At 36.0% G+C, this 17,106-nt stretch overlaps 1 long non-coding RNA gene across 1 annotated transcript in view; it reads left to right on the top strand.

Annotated features, from left to right (window-relative positions):
• Window positions 1-17,106, top strand: part of LOC146591286 (uncharacterized) — a 244,706-nt gene that overhangs the window by 67,389 nt on the left and 160,211 nt on the right. Inside the window, exon 9 of the long non-coding RNA XR_014896854.1 lies at window positions 12,102-12,237. This is a non-coding gene — a long non-coding RNA (uncharacterized LOC146591286). The remainder of the gene's footprint in view (window positions 1-12,101; window positions 12,238-17,106) is intronic.

The following is a 17,106-nucleotide window of genomic DNA, read 5'->3' as shown; positions in this document are numbered from 1 at the left end:
ATTCACCAGGTGTAGCATTTTTATGAAGCAAAAACAGTAGGGTTTGATTAAGAGGTGTTACTACCTGCATTCCTTTTAGAATATTATTAATGAAATAAAGAAAATCCCTATAGATAAACATGTGAGGGAAATGCGATCTCTAAAGCAAATTTTTTCTTTAGCGCTTTTATGGTAGATTTCAAAACAATATTTTTTTGGCACAATAACAAACACTTTCCATAACCACTTAATATTAAAAGGACTAAGAGTGCATGTGGAAAAAAAAAAGTACAAGTTTTATTAGCCAAACTTCTGTAACCTCACATCTTGTTCAGCTATTTGCACCTTTGCACAGTGGATGCAAAACAACACTAGATCATAATGACCTTGTGTGAAGAAATGCTGGTGTTCTGTCATTTACACTTTGTCTGGGTGTAAATTACACTACTAGTCCCAGAACATTCTCTCCTGAGTAGCTTATATGAAGAAAACTTGAAAATGAGGTCATAAAAGTAGTAAACTCTTAATTCGTAATTTGCGTGCCGGTGTTGTGCTTTTGCAGAAAACAGTGTTCTTTTGTGTTTTTTCTGCTGTCAGTGGGGAAAAAATGAAATTTAGAGGTTTACTTGAACAGCCTAAAGGGGATTATAAACAAACAAAAGGTGATTTTTTTTCTTGGTGCTTGGTTCTTATAGGCAGTTTACTCTGCAGTTGCATCCCAGTTGTGCTTCACAATTAATACTGCTTTGCTGTTTGTATATGAAGCTACCTGAGCACTCCATTGTCAACACTTTTACGAAGCCATCATGAAATTGTGTATGTCATCCGAGGTAAWGTGTTAGCCTCCCTAAATACATCAAGCAGATCACAGGCTGAAGAGCAGGATGGTGCTTAATTACTTAATTATCACCTTCTTTTTTGTTTTGTTCACTGAGACCCTGTTATCATTCCACATTGCCGAAGGAATGTTTAGGGACAGACGGTATTAAGAAAAGTGCAGATGCTGTTTTATGTTGGTGCAATAATTTTTGTTTTCTCACCTTGCATGATGAGAAATAATTGTCTTTTTTTAACTGGAAGTACCTTTTCCCCCCTGTTATTTTCATGCTGTTTTTTAGCCTGTCACATCTTTTTTTTTGATTCATACAGCCCTTAAAAAAAAAAAGACTCGGACAGCCAACATGTGTTGTTAAAGGTACATGAAGAATTTTGCAATTTGTTCAGYTGATGTGGATTAGTCCTGGGTAAATTTTTTCTGATGCAAAAAGCTTACAATAGCAACAAAATTCATGAATACTGTATCACAGTGTTGAGCAGCATGCGTTTTAACAGCGTGAATGCTTCTACTTTTCGGAATAAGACTGAGTATGAAGCCATTTTAGTCTTACTTCTGAGGAACTAGTTGCAACTCTGAGTGTGTTTAGCAGTTAGGATAAAAGCAATCATGAAAAAAAACAATATAGCATATGTAGAGAAAATGTTTAGAGCAGAATGAAAACATAGATTAAAAAAAACAACTGAAAAGCTATGAAGTTAAAAAAATGGTATATGAGGAATTCCCTGAAGAAAGCATCTAAAAGAGGGCAACAGGCATGGCAGTTTTGAAAAGGGAGCATACTAAAGGTGCAGTACGGGTCTGTTGTGATGTGCAGGAGAGCAGGAAACCAAACATGGATTTACTCGGGCCTTTCAGTGACCTGAACGTTAAAATGGAATCATACAAGAATGTGAAAGGAGATACAGCTAAGAATGAATATAAAATAAGCATGTGTGATCAAGATAACAGATGATAACAGATTCTGGAAAGACTCTMAAATTACATTTGAAAATAGAGAAAGAGGAAGGAAACCATAGATCCATTGCCTAGCCAGGTAGATAAGCAAGTAAGGGGTAAAACAAATGAGGCTGAAATGTTTAATGCCTTTGCTCTTTACATTTTTTGTTACTTTGAGCACATGATCACAAATAATCACTGTTACCTGTTAGGTCAATGAACATAAGAATAGGAAAATAATAGGTCAGGAGTATTTAGATGAGCTATACATGCCTAAATCAGGATAGCATGATGAAAATTATAGTAAGCTAGCTAAGGAGTTAGCTGAAAAGGGTTCTCTGAATTACTAGTCAATGTTTGGAAATGAACACAGAGTAAATAGGGCCCTGGATGAATGAGAGTAATTCAGTATATCTGCAGGAGAAGAGGAAGGAAGACCTAAAATTTTGAACAAAGCAGATTAATGTTAACAAGGAAAATTTGGTAATAACTTACTAAGCAGTTTAAAAGCCTCTAAGGAAACTTACAGTGATAAGACTAACAAAGGTGAAAAGAAACAACCCAGACTGATTTGCCACAAGCATTATATGAAAGCATTCTAAAATTTCTTTCTTGGCAGATTACTAGGACTAATGAGCTTAATAGGGAGTAAAAATTATGGATTATCATGATTACAGTATAACATTCTTATAAGCAAGAAAGAGAACTAATGTCTATATTAAAAGCACATCAGGTAGAAAACCAGAGCAGCTCCTATAGTGTAAGTAAGCCAATATATTAAGTGGAACATATCAAGTAGTTAGTACTTTCGCTATTGATTTGATGACAGAACAGGGAAAATATTCTAGAAAAACTAAGCCCGAGTACTTCTATGATTTCTGTTAGCTAAAGCAGTATTTGAGATCCTCTTTGAAGATTATATTTACCCTTTGAAGGTAAGATCATGGCAACATAAAATGCCGTTTCCATCAATAACTGGGAAATCACAGATTCACACAGAATGGCTGAGGTTGGAAGGGACCTCTAGAGACCGTCTAGTCCAGCCCCTCTGCTCAAGCAGCGTCACCTAGAGCATGTTAGACAGGATGCATCCGGGTGGGTTTTGAAAATCTCCAGAGATATTCCATTCTAAAATAAGATTATGTAGATTTTTTGTTGTGATCTTGGCTAAGTGATGTAAACCTCTTCTAGTTTCTTTATCTGTAATGTAGCATAGTAGAGAAATCTGCTTTACTGACATTTCGTTTGCTTTTCTGTGGGGGAGACCACTCTCGAAACTCTGGAACTTGTTTGTATCTGATCCATACTCAAATTTCARCAGGTATAAAATCTGAGTCCTGGCTTGGACTCCAGAGATTAGTAGTGAATCAAGCTCTGTCTTCAGTGTACAGTAATTTTAGAATATGTAGGATGGCTTATGTACATTTGTAGCCCAACAGGTATTTGAATTGATCTTCGTATTAATCTTTATATTATAAGCTCCTGTAGCCTTGGCATGGTGATGGTGCAAGTCTCATATATCTCCTGAAATACTAGCATGCAGCTTTAAAGTGCAGAGGCTTGCAGAGTTACTGGCTAATACTAGTGATGTTCAGTCAACATGAGACATTGTGTCAAGCAATAGAAAACATGAACTGTAAAAATGAAAGGCTATTTTTCCTTGATCTCTGTACTTTTACTGGAGTAATTCCTGCTCTTCCTATATATTCTTTGAATTTCATCATTCTGTAATATTTCCATTTCCCTAACTACCCCTCTTCAACCAGTAGCCCCAGCTTGACCGTTTGTCAAGTTTAATTATCTGTTAAAGGAGCATGTTCTGCCTGGTTAGGAAGCATGTGCATTCACATTGGTCAATCACCAGATCAGTCTGAACAGGTGGGTAAATATTGACATCACACTTGCCTTTTCACGTGGGAAACGTTTAATGTGTAATAAATATTTAATCCACTACTTCACTTTTTAACACTCCCACCAATTTTTCACAAAGCTTGTAGGAACTTAGTCTCTTTGGTACCTCTATCGTTTTCTCAAACAGAGTTAAAATTGGCCAATAAATCAAAACTTCCTAAGGAAAATAAGTGCAGAATGCAATTCCAAAAATGTTTTGAGGAAACTAGTTTTAAAAATACAAGCAGTGTCAATTGTACAGCTTTATTTTAAAAGCAGAGGCAGCAAATCTAGGGGAGAAGTAGCATTGTTTCAGTTTGCGGGTTAGAAGTTGATAGATTAAACATTTTACAACTCTGTGGCTAAAAGTCTAAGTCGAAATGAGACCTGATACAGGAGAAGTATGTGTGATAAATTTGAGGGCATCCAAATGTGTAGTGGGTAAATGCCTGTTTTAAGGGGACAAGTGTGTAATGGGTGAATGCCTGTTTTTCTTACTAATAGATTGGTTGTGCTTGAGAAACAGTCATTCARTTCTTTGAAATAAAATCAGACCTCACTGATGTGGGCTTAAAACAAAAGTTTTTTGATCCCTTGTTTAAATCATAAAGGCTAAATATTTAAAAACAGCCCAAGAGAGGATTACAAGTCTTACAAGTCTTTATCTGCTGCCTTTTCTATTGGTCTTGTTCCAGTCATGACACAGTGAAGCAACAAAAGAGCAAGAGGTTCAAACATAAAACTGGACATGGGCTAGACTCTCTTAAAATAGTTATAACAATTAAAAGTTGTGATACAAGCAGAATGGAAGGATATGAGAGATGAAAGGAATTTTCTGACATGGAAAAGAGAGCTTGGTAGAGCTAGGGTCATCTCTTCTATCAGCGCAGTGAAGAAGGAGAGTTAGCATGAAAGATGTGCAGTAGGAAGATACCTGTCCACTGGGTAGGTAAAATATGGGGAAATGTTCTTCCCTTCCTCAAAGGCAGCAGAACTACTCAGTGCCCTTCACAGTCCACTACATCATCTATTTTTATGCCACCTCTGCCAATCTTAGAAAGAAATATTTTTTTATAGGAGACCTTTATTGAACTGGTCATCAGAGATACATTACTGGACAAACCCTCCCYGTTTAACTCTGAAAACTTCAGGAGTTCCCCAACTTCTGTCTTCACCTTGAATTGAACAGGGGATCCAAAACTCTTAAAGAGATTTATACATTTATAATTTGGAAATGTAAATCTTATCTACAGCTAGTCCAGATTTGGACTGAGAGTAGTATAGGTTAGGAAGAACAATTTTAGGAATGAAAGAAGACCGTAAATAAAAGTCATGAGTTTTTTTTCCTTCTTAATTTCTATTTTACCTCAATGTTTGGTTACCTAAGCTCATGAGCCTTAGAATAATCCTCTACTGAAGAACCAAAACTTGAGCCAACTTGCCAGTTTAAATATTTGATATGAGCACTCACTCATTTTATAATAGTAATCTGTCATGAAGAGAAGGCTACATTTTACAGGTGGAAATATCTCCTATGTTGCTGAAGAATATTACTCCTGATTGATTGCTGTTCTGTCCTTCATCTTTGCTGCTCTCACTTAAGTGGAGGAACCACCTCTTTGTGATCTGGGATAAACAAACATTAACATACCTACAAAGTTAAGTATGAATTCTGTATAATACCTTTTTATTATCCAGGGTTATTTCAAAAAACCTCTACAGATTTAAYAAAATCATGTTGTTCAGGGTCTGCTTGGTGCTGCAGTGCAGCATTTTAGGCATTTTTGGCCACTGGAGCTTGTTTCACTTCCCAAACTAGCCCTTACAGCTAAACGGAGATCAACACTATCAATATTTACTGTTGCCCTTTAGATACTCTGGAACAACATATAAAGGTTCTGGTTTCTGTGAAAATCAGTTCCCAACCTGTTTCATGAGTCACTAAATTCAGGAACAGACTGATGAAGTTAACCATTTGCTTTGACTCAGTCCAGATTAACAAGAAACTAATAAATCCCCCCCTTTTTTTTCTTTTGCACGATAAAAAGTTTAAAAAGCTTTATACAGTTACAGATAAGGAGGATCATGAATAAGAGAACTGTATTTACCAAATATTTTGATTAACTTCCCCCCCCCCATCTGTGCATCCAGCTGGCAAGTTGACTGATGTTTTATAGGCTGGTCGTCCCAACCCAATGACGTCAGATGGCACTCATGGAAAAGAATTACAAATTGAGGGAGCGCCAGAGAATTACAGTTTGGGGAAGGTTATCTGGGATATCTTCCATTTAAGAGGGTTTACTTCCTCCTGTCTTTTGATGAAGACTTTAGCCTTGGTCTTTATGAGAAATGAGTTTCACCTGTTTTTTTGCACTTGCTGCAGAAGCAGTAGTATGAGCTGGGCATTGCTCGGTGCAGTTGTCACCTATCCAAATAGGTTAACAGTGGGGCAAGCCAAAATGTATTTTCAAGGCAATATGAGGCAAAACATGTTTTTGATAGGCCTGAATAATGCTCAGCAGGAGAGTAAAACCTTTTGTGTATTTCTGACCTTTGTATTTATAATATAAACATGGACTTTGTTCAGCCATATAAATGGAATTAAGACAAGCACTCCATTACTGGCTGTCTTTTGAGACATGATATATGGTAACCGACCATGCTGGGGTGATGCCAGGGCTAAGGTTCTGACTGATTTCTTGATATGACGTGATCTTTACTGAAATAATTTCATTTTAAAACCACTTTCAAGTCTCAGTTCCTTAAGTAATAAAGAGAATGTTATTGCTAATGCATTTTTGTGCTTAGAAGTGAAAACCTTTGCTGTTCTTTGATTACTTAAAATGMTAATGTGTTAAAAGTGCATATTTACAAATATTTTTGTGTGTGAATATAACTTGTCTTGTAATTGCTAATATGACTTTTATGTAAGTAAGGAATCCAGGAAATTGCAGTTATTAAAATTGAAAAAAAATTGACCATCCTGAGTCCCTAATTAATATAATTTAGAAAATATTAACTTGGGATTTGTTAACCAGGATTGCACAACCCTCTCTGCACCAATCAGAAGAAAAATAAAACCTTTTTAAAAACAGTGAAAAGATGTTATTATGCATTTTATTCTTTATGTCTTTAAAGACTTTGTGAAGAGAAAAGACAAACACAAAACACCCTATGGATAAATAACGATAAAATTTCTTCAGTTCATTGACACTGGAACTACTGATTTATTAGCTACTATATTTACTCATGCCAGAGGAGATAGATAGGAAATCAACAGGGCTCAAGGAAATTTTTTGCCYCTCGATGCTGTATCTTAGTTTTCCTTAGCTCCGATCAAATTAACAGAAGTTTAGTATTTCCTGAAACAGTAGTGAATCCTGTCTGAGAAATTAGCGACTTTCTACGACGCAGTCTCTGTTGAAAGGTCCCCATAGAGGGAGACAGATACCTGGGAGACATTAGTAACTGAGATAGCAGTTGTTTATTGTTTCTGTCTATGTTTCTTTCATATGAAATGAAACTAAAACTCCAGTTAGCAAAAGAGTCATAGTTAAAATACACACAACTGTCTCTAACTGTAGTGCACAGTTAGAATTAAGTAGCTTTAGTATAAGTATATATAAAAAAATTGTTGTCATAGAATAATTAATAGCAGTTCAAGGTCTCCTTCCCACCTAGCTTTTCCTTGGAACACACCTTTTCTCGATGACATTCTGTGTATGTGCACGTCCATTAGTTTTATCATTCAAGTAACAGCAACATCTGCTTCTGTGTGCAAGTAGGAGGCTAATGTGTGGCCTTACATCTGTCTTTAGGGATGGATGGAACTTTCTCTGTATTTGGCAATAAATGCCAGTACTTAACAAAAAAAAAAAAATTCCCTAAGTTTCTGTATTAAATACTATAACTGAGTTAAACTTTATGTAGCTGGATATTATACTATCTGTGTAAAATGTAAGTGATTTATGAATTCATTAGATAATTGTGTTGTAGATGAGACTTCTGAAATTCAGGTTTCAGTGAAACAGCTGATCTCCTATGCAAAGTGAATTTCCATACTGCAGTTTTCACTGCTTTGGGTAAGGAGGGACTGGTACAACTTTGACCATTAGTGGCAGGATGAGGGCTTAAACTTTTACAGAGAAATAAAGGTATTTTTATCCTGAGTTGTCTTTAATTAAATGTCCACRTGATTTCAGAGTTCAGTGCAGTGCATATCTAACTATACTAATAAAACTATTTTTATCCAAACCTTCATTATAATTTATTGTATTTCTTGTATTTGTGATGTAGTCAGTGACTTAGAAACCTGGTTTGATTTCTCTGGTGAAGGCSTGGTTGCCATGTGGAGTGCTCAATCATTGTTATGACCTTCCCAATTCTAGAGGTGTAGTAATTTTTATTTTTGACAAATGAAACAGCACATAGTTACTCTGCAAGATATCTGAATACAAAGTATTTTCATTAATTAGTTGCTTAAGATAACTGGAAATGTTTAAAACTGCATGCTACCAAATAGTAATATAATCCTAATAATAGTATACGTTTTCATTCCGAACATACTAAACTGAAAGTCCATCCCAAACTCTTACCTGATTCAAAAATTAAAGTTCGTACATATTACACTTCTACATTAGTTAACTATTGTGAAGTATTCAATAGAACTCTTAAAGGAAAACTAAGTGAGTATTTCTTTAGTCAAATTGCCATAGATCACTGAAGATAGCTTTTGTTGTGTGGGGCAATGGAATTATTATAAATGAGGAATAAGCATATATATTCAATTGGTTCTCTGKCTTGCAAATGAGTAAAATATTCTTCTAATATATAAAGCCATAGCCATATAAATTTCAAAAAAGATAAGAAATACAAAATTTGGGTAGCGGAAGGAGTATATTTGTTGTTCCTCAGCAAACAACTGTAGAAAGACCTCTTCATAATGGCAAAGTTAGTCAACAGTATTTATCAGTAATTTATAAGTGAGAATGCAGTAATTCTTCTGAAAATGCATTGCAAATGCAGAAAAGATAAGTCTTGTAACCAGCTTAAGTACCCTCAAGACAACCTTAGCTCAGTTGTGACTAACTTACCGTGTCACAACCTTACCGTGTTGTGACACTGAGGAAAAATTTTTAAAATATCTTTTAAAACCACTTCTCTCCAAGCTGAGGTTCTTGGTCTCTAAAATTGATCATGTCTGCATGATCAATGCCTAAAACTTGTAACAGGARCAAGCCTCTTATGTCTGTTTCTACATGTTTGGGTATTTTTTACATTTAACCTTAATTCATTTTTCRTATTTGTGTATTGCTTAGTTTTGCCCAAATTTTCATATTAATAGTTCACCTCAAATTATTGGTAATTGTAATTGCATCCTAAGTCTAGAAATATCTTTATATTGTGTGCAGCATATAAGTATACTTTCTTATATATATTTGATGCCAGATACCCAGATACCAGATATCCACCCTGCATAATTTTTGCAGCAAAATCGAAGTTATTTTATATACTGAATATGATCTGTCTTTCAGCAAAAAAAGAGACTGATATTGGATTAAAATATAGTGATTAAATATGGTCATAAGTAAATATGAAAACCCTGAGTYGAGGAAGAAGAGTGGTTTGTTTTTCTAGTAGGTTTGAAAAGTCACAAATTCACATGCATCTGCATTATGTAAATTATGCTACAGTCATTCTTCCTAACCTAAATGTCCGTGCTGTTTAGATTTCAAATGAACACTCTCTGATATCCAAGAGGTTTKGGGATTTTGAAGGATATGATGTTGTTGAGATAGCATTACTGTGTCAGTTCCTGAGAAGCAAGAGTAGCTCGAKGGTGTTCCTTTAGCTRTCTTTCTTTGATWTCTGCATGCCATGTTTGAGGAGTAYCAAAAACGTTCTTGCAGGCTGTAAGCTTTCATATTGGAAGCCTCCTACACATTCCCTTTGCGTTTTCCTCATCCAGCATTGGTAGATTAGGGAAGAGGAGAGAAGTGCACTCTTTTGTCTCTTATGTCTGAGCTGGCAGAAGATTTTACTCCTCCAGGTTGTTTTTTTTTTGTTGTTGTTGTTGTTTTTTGTCTCTGGACATACATTCTCTATTTATCCCCATTGCTAACAGTATAAGTAGTAGCGGGTCTCTAGGTCTTTTGAGAGCTGCCTAGCCTACGTAACTGAGCTGAACAGTTCTTTTAAAATGTAACCTACGACTCTGAGGGAACCCAGTTCCCAGCCAACCTCACTTTATGTTTTCCCAATTCCTAACAGCTCCCGTAAAAATAAATTGATAGATGAACTGAATTTAAGTCAGTTTACCCATCCCGATCTCTAGTCAAGTGCTGGAAAATGGGTCAAATTTACCATCTGGATCTGATGAAGAAGCACACTGAACAAAGCTAGATGTCACACACATTTTGATGAAATGACAGTCCCAAGTGTCTTACTCTGTCCCCGAGAAGCTTGACAAAAACATTGAACAAGGAAGGCAACAGAGTGGAACGCTGAAAAACCTGCTCACCAGAGCCCTCAGGGCAGAGGAGCAATTGTCCAACATCACCCTCGGAGACCTTGCGGATAGGAGAGACAGGAGTCACTGCTCTGATTTTTGGCCATCCCTGCCAGTTTCTGCAGATGAGTCAACAAAACTTAATGGTTCATGTTAACAAAGGTTGCTGACAAATCTACAATAATCAGCATGGAAACTTGACCTTTGTACTTTGCCAAGAGGCGATCATAGACCAATTAAGCCAATGTAGTCTTTGTACCTCACCTAGGCTGAAAGCCAGATTGAAAAGGGTCATGGAAGTCAAAGATGCCAGATGGCATAACAGCTGTTTAACATAAACTTCTCAGTCACCTTCTTCACTACAGGAAGTTTAGACACAGGATGACAATTGATAAAATTACCAATACTGAGTTGACATCTCAAAGGCAGATGTGCAGCTGATTATTGGAAGAATGCTTGCATTTAGCTTTTTCATGTACTGATGAGAAAAGTAGAGTTGATAACACTTCTGATTATTTGATTTTATGCCTGAAGAATAGTTTCATCCTGCCTAATTTTACCATGCCTGTCAGAATATGGTTAAATTGCCCAGAATTCTTGGAACTGATCCATATGTTTCATAGTACTTCAAGTGTGTGTGTTTTTTTTTTTTTTTTGTTTTTTTTTTTCCCTTCCCTGTGGTCATTCTATTCTTGAATCAAAAATCTGCAGCTTCCTGTAAGATTTGGGTAATTTTATCAATCCAAGGGATATCTACTGGATAATGCTTTAGCTTCAGCTGTTCAGCTGAATAAAACAAAATCTGTAACTCCTTTTTCAGAGGTAGAAGACAAGCTAATGAAACATTATATGTTATTATTTTGCCAAATGAATTTATCCGTAGAATTATGTTTGAGAAATCAAGGTTGTTGTTTTTTAACTTAGTTTATTCACCAGGAATTTTTGAAACAGAAACACACTCATCTGCAGAAAGAAATTAGCTTATCACTTATCCTATTACTGTGGAAAGTGAACTTTTAACAAAATAGATTCTGATGTAAGATGTGTATTTTCTTCTGACTACCATTATGGTAGCTCTAGCTGATAGATGCTTAAGGTCATGCAAAAGATGCACTTAAATGATGATCTCTGAATTTTGAACTTCTATAAATCTACAATAAGAGTTAATCCGTTAGGCCTAGTTGATCCATCCTTGAGACAAAATTAACACTGAAGAATAGCACTGAGTTCAACTCAAAATATAGGAAGGAAAGAGGTTTTCCCATCTCTCATGAAATAGCCTACATATTAGAAACATGCCAAAGAAGTAGAAATCAGTGATACAGAATTTCGCCAGTATGAAGGAGGATGAATCCACTGCTTCCACTTCTTATGCAGATGTCCTAGCTGTACAGCCTGCCATGCTGCTATTGGATCATTTTCCCTCTTCCCTTTTGTAATGTGCTTCTGCATAGAAAGAAATACAAATTGGGGTTTGAGGAGCAAGAGTAGACAAGAGAAAGTTGGGTTCTGTAACCTGTCAAAGAGTCAGCTCTTCTAAGACTAAGTCCTAGGTTTGTGTCCCAGCTCCAGGGATTACTTGTGAATTTTGCAGTTAAATGATTAGTTAAAATGCACAAGTAGTACCTGAACCCAGGAGGTAACTCTAACTCAAGCCAGACTAACAGCCTGCTAAAGTGATTAACTTTCTAAATAAGAAAGATTTCTGAAGTTCTTTGAATTAATTTCTGTTTCCTTTCAGTTACTTTACTATAATTAGACAGTGTCTTTGGAAGATATCTTCAGATGAGATCTAAAATTTTCTAGTAAACAGCCAGGATAGGAATGGAAACACTGTCATACACTTCCCTATTCATGCTCAACCAGACATAGGTGATCCTTAGGTACAGTTTCAAGTAATGAAGTCACACACTGGGCCRCATTTTTAACAAGTATTCTATTTATTTCTAGACCTGAATTTACGAAGATAATTGGAAAAAAAGGAGATTAGCAGATGAGAGAAGGAAGAAGAAAAGCCTAAAAATATTTGCTTTTTCATCTGGAGTGGTGGTGGGAGGGAGAGAAAAGAAGCAACTCACGCTGACTGGTAAGTGGATTTATTTTTCTTTTAGTCTTCCTTCTAAACTTTACATTAAACTGTAACGATCTGAAGAACTGAAGGTATGTTCTCCCTTTTCTGCAGTTACCAATGCCATCCTTACAACAGTAGAAGTAAAAGAATGATTCACCCTGATGATGCAGAAAGCTTTAGTATGCTCCTTTTCCTTTACTTTTGTGTGGAGCTAATAGGGCAAGAAGGAGGCAAGAGATAAATGTATGTGTGCAGAAGCTGTTGCGTTTTCAGCATTGCCCATGCGTTCAAAAGAAATATCACCATGGAGCTTTTTTTTTTTTTTTTTTTTTTTTGTGATGATCTTTTGTTGCATTGGTTGAGAAAAGAAGTAATCACTTGGGAATAGCTATTTCATACAAGTTCAAGAGACTTCCAAAAGAGAATAAAGTCATGCTTCTCTATGCAATACAGCAAATGCCAGAAAAGGTGGGTCATTCTCACTGCAAGCTGTAAGACACATCAGGCCAAATTTATCCCTTGTTTAAATCCACTGAAGTCTCTGGAGTTATCACAAGGTGAAACTAGACCATCATCACAAAAAATAAAATGTTGAGAAGTCTTTTGAATATGTGATAATTTCATATTATTACAGGCTATTGACTCGCCTAGCATTACTTGCTAAGCTTCCTCCCCAGCTGAGTGCTGATTAGGTATATGTTGCCTTAGAGTTTACAAGATATCACTTGTCTTGGACTTACCTGCTTGTGAAAGGCCTAGTGCAGTGCAGATTTGGAACATGACAGAAATTTCTAGGCCTTGCTCTCCAGGGAAGAATATATAGTCTCAAAGCAGATTTTTATTGCACGTCTTTTCTTCACGATRAAGCATTTTTCTCTCCCCAGCCTACTAGCTCCTTGCTTTACTTAAGGCCTGCATAAAGGCTGAACAAAAGTTCRAGAAAAGAGTTAGGCAAATAAGAGCTAGACCATATAAATGGTCTGCACACATAGGTCAGAATTTGAAATCCAGGGACAGAGTGGGGAGGAGAGTACAGATTTTCAGAGCATGCAGGAATTATTTAATTYGGATTTTAACTGGAAGCAACAGGAATTTTATCACTGAATTCAAAGTAAACAGGTTGCCTGACACAAAGTGCTTTTGAAAATTGAAACATTCGTATATAAATTTCAGGATGTGCTTTTATGATATAATTCAGCAGTGTTACAGGGTGATATACGTATGCACTAATGAAGAAAACTATACTTTTAAACGCAAAATAAGCGTTTAAAAGAGAAAATATGTATGTATATTTATGACTGTTCAGCCAGTTCTGCTGTGAAGCCTTTGATTAAAACAGTGAAGTAAAATTGTTCAGTTACTACTTCCAAGTTCTTCTTGCTAGTCTTTTATTTCATCTCAGATAATGCTACATTTTGCAAGGACTTACTCTAGGAGTTCCCCTACAGCTTCTCTTTGTGTTGGCAGAAACAAAGAAAAGAATGCACTTAGCAGAAAGACTCAGGACTCTGCCTGCAGACCTGTGAGATAGATACCCAACTGCTTGTATGTCTGTAGCTCCTTATAGCTCCTTTTCCCTTTTCTTTTAGCTCTTTGGCAACAAAATGGTGTTGTAAATACTATCAGCCTCACACTGGTCAAAGGATTCCAGTGAAAGACTATTTATATTGCACTTGCTGCCTATTTTTTTTTTCAAGTTGAAAAGTTAAAAGATCTTTTTACTGCTCTTTTAACAATTCTTTCTATTTTCCTTCATATATGAAGATTTGAATCTTGTCTTTTAAGTAATTGGTTTTAAAGTACCATATCACTTCTATTTTCTAGCTGATTATGTCTGCTATAGTTTCTTTAATGTATGGAATTAGTAGTCATACTTATGCTGGTTACCATTTATTTATCTTTTGGAGAAATGAATGTTTTCAAAGAAACAAAAATGGTGAGCAAGGAAAGTCTGCTCCAGCATAAGCTTTTTAAGTATTGAAGTTAACACTAGATACAAGATTGCGTTTTGTTCCTTTTGTAATATTTTCTCTGCTGGCTTCMTCAATTTCTTAAAGTGAAAATAAAGAGGTGTATACTGTGCCCTCCTCTTGTTACCAGTCTATGATGAATTTGGTAAGTTAGGCCGATAAAATCTTCAGCAGTTCTTTTGATTTTACTGTTGTTGCTCTGCAGTTTTTCTCAACTACAGAAATGTTAACATACTCCCCAGGGTATCCAGGAAACCATTAGCCCTGTACTTCTGTATGTGTATTCTAGTGAAGGGTCTCCAACAGTAACTTTGAGTGCTTGCAATTTTCAACCCAGCTGGTTGCAGAGCATCCACAGTGAGAGAAATGAAGCCAGCACTACAATTTACAGTAAGAACATTCCAAACTCCTTGAGGATTAAATGCAGTATCCCCTAATCYCTTGCTTTTACTCTGAAGTATGCAATACTATTTTCATTATTCAAGTGCACTATGCATTCATCTCAAAAAGCAGTATAATAAGGGTGGGGCTCTGGTTGATTGTTTTTTGCAACTCATTCTTTACGTGCTCGCTTCTTTCTTCATATCTGAGCATCTTTATGGTTCTTGTATGATTTGGAAAGTTACTTTCTGGTTTTGGACAGACTTCCTAGAATTGACATCTTGGCATTTGTGGCTCTGTGGTTATCTGCAATACAAACTAGTGTCAACTGTGCCCTAGTGATCACAGACAGTAGAACAGCAGATTGCTAATCTTTTCTCATTTGTACTGCCTTTCTTCCTACCTCGGTGATTATAAGGTTTATTTCCCTGGCTCAAAGCCGTCATTTAAAGAACTGAATTATTTCTCAGTATCACAGTACTCRTAGGACTAATTGTATGGGGTTTTCCTCCTATTTAAATGTGGGAAAATAAATGCAATTAAGTAATTTACTTTAAAACCATAAACTGCATTTGTTGCTTCTTAGTAAATACATTAATAGACAGTTTCTGTTACATTATTAGTAGGTGTGAAATTCATTCCACTTGTTACTCTGTGCATGCACATACCATGTAGGCCAGTTACTACATGCTCAGAGACATTCATTTCATAGTAAGTTGCTCCTATGATTGCAGTTAGTCACTGGAGATCATTGAGAGCTTCTCTGGGGCTGAGGTTGTTTACAATGAGCAACGGGAAAGCGCTAATCCTCCCTCAGAGCTCTCCATCTGCAGAAGCAGATGACTGTTCATTTCAGAAATTTGTCCTGATACAGGGCAAAGAGCACATCTGCTTAATCACCCAAATGGCCCATTTTTATAAATGGATGCTTTCTTTCGTAACCATAATGCACATATACAAATACAGACACAAACGCCACTGTAGTTTCAGTGATTGATTTCATTATTTTAATGGGTGATAATCCACATTATGGAATAACATGAATCTTTCAGAGTAAAGCTTTTGCAAACCACTTTATTAGAATATGCTACTTACAATGTTAACAGAAAAAACAAAACAGTTACTACTGTTATATACACGTGCATGTATGTGCAAGTGTGTATATATATATATGTATACATATATATATACATATATGTGTGTCTACATATATATATATGTGTGGCTACATATATATATATATGTAGACACACATATTCCTTCTGAATACCTGAACTAGTGGACCTTTAGCAACTGTTTCTTGTAAAACATATGCAAACCAAGAATTATACATAGCAAATATTCTCCCWGACCCAAACAAACATTTAATAAGAAAAAGTTACAGGTAGAATCCTTTGTTTGCAAGATTGCCGCGAGAAGCACTTTCCCAGTACYCCACACACTTTCAGTCATTCGTGCGCAGAAGCAACTCTTTTTACCTAAAGGGATAGAGCTGTGGAACAATCTCCTTGCATATAGAAGCAGTTTTCTTGTTGATAAGCCAGAAGAGTTTTCTAGCAGTGAGTAAGCACTGGTAGAACATACTAAAATAGAAATGGTATATWTTTCTTGGTTCTGTAAGGTTTTCCATCTATTGGACAGCTGTTACAGTACTATGGACTACTTATGTTTTAGGGATTGTTTTTAAAGGATTACAACATCATTTCTCCATTGACAAGACAGAGCTAAGCATTAGGCCATGATATGAGCCATTTAACTGTAGTTTTGAGAGAGGCTATGTGGAAAACAGTTTTCTATACTGTGAAATTTTTCAGGGCTTGAAGTTTTTTTTTATTTTTAGTATCTTTCATAAGGATTTAGCAAGTATGTGTGAGTGTGTGCATAAGAGCTGATTTTGGTAGATGGAAAAAGGGAATGGGGAAAAGAAATAAGATKAAACAAATGGGAAAGAACTCATATACCAAATATGTAATAGTGGAGTACCTGTGCTGACATCCCAAGTGAAGCCCTTAATAATTAACATAGTTTCCCTTCTTTCCCAGTAGGTGTTGTGTCAAAGCTGACTTCTTTTGACTGAAAAGTTTCATTTTTGAAAACCTGGTATTTTTCCTGCAGTAATAGTTTCATTAAAGTTTTTGCATTAGGAAAAAAAATGTTTCACTTCAGAGCTTTTAAGTGTGGACTCCTCAGTAGCTATCTACAGCACTCATGAAGAATGAATAGCAGCTGTGTAGGGCTTCTGGATTGAAGCTTACCAACCAACACTGTGAATGTATTATATGTGGCATGCAATAATCTAGAAATATCATAACACAATGAGCATTTTATACCTATCTTGGTATAAAATATTTAGTTATTCGTTCACCTTTCATGAACTAAATTAGAATCCCATTTAAAACAGTTTAAAACATTATCCATGTTTACTGGTTTGCAGCAGAAACTTGTTAAATATTCCCTCCTGTAGACCAAACTTTCCTTCAGCCCATCCTCTCTCTCCCCCAAGCTACTGGTATTTGTATCTTAAATTTGTGCA

The sequence above is a fragment of the Rhea americana genome, unplaced genomic scaffold, assembly GCF_003343005.1.
Source record: "Rhea americana isolate MKP2758 unplaced genomic scaffold, rheAme1 scaffold_38, whole genome shotgun sequence".
Classification (NCBI taxonomy): domain Eukaryota; kingdom Metazoa; phylum Chordata; class Aves; order Rheiformes; family Rheidae; genus Rhea; species Rhea americana.
This window is presented reverse-complemented; position numbering and strand designations above follow the sequence as displayed.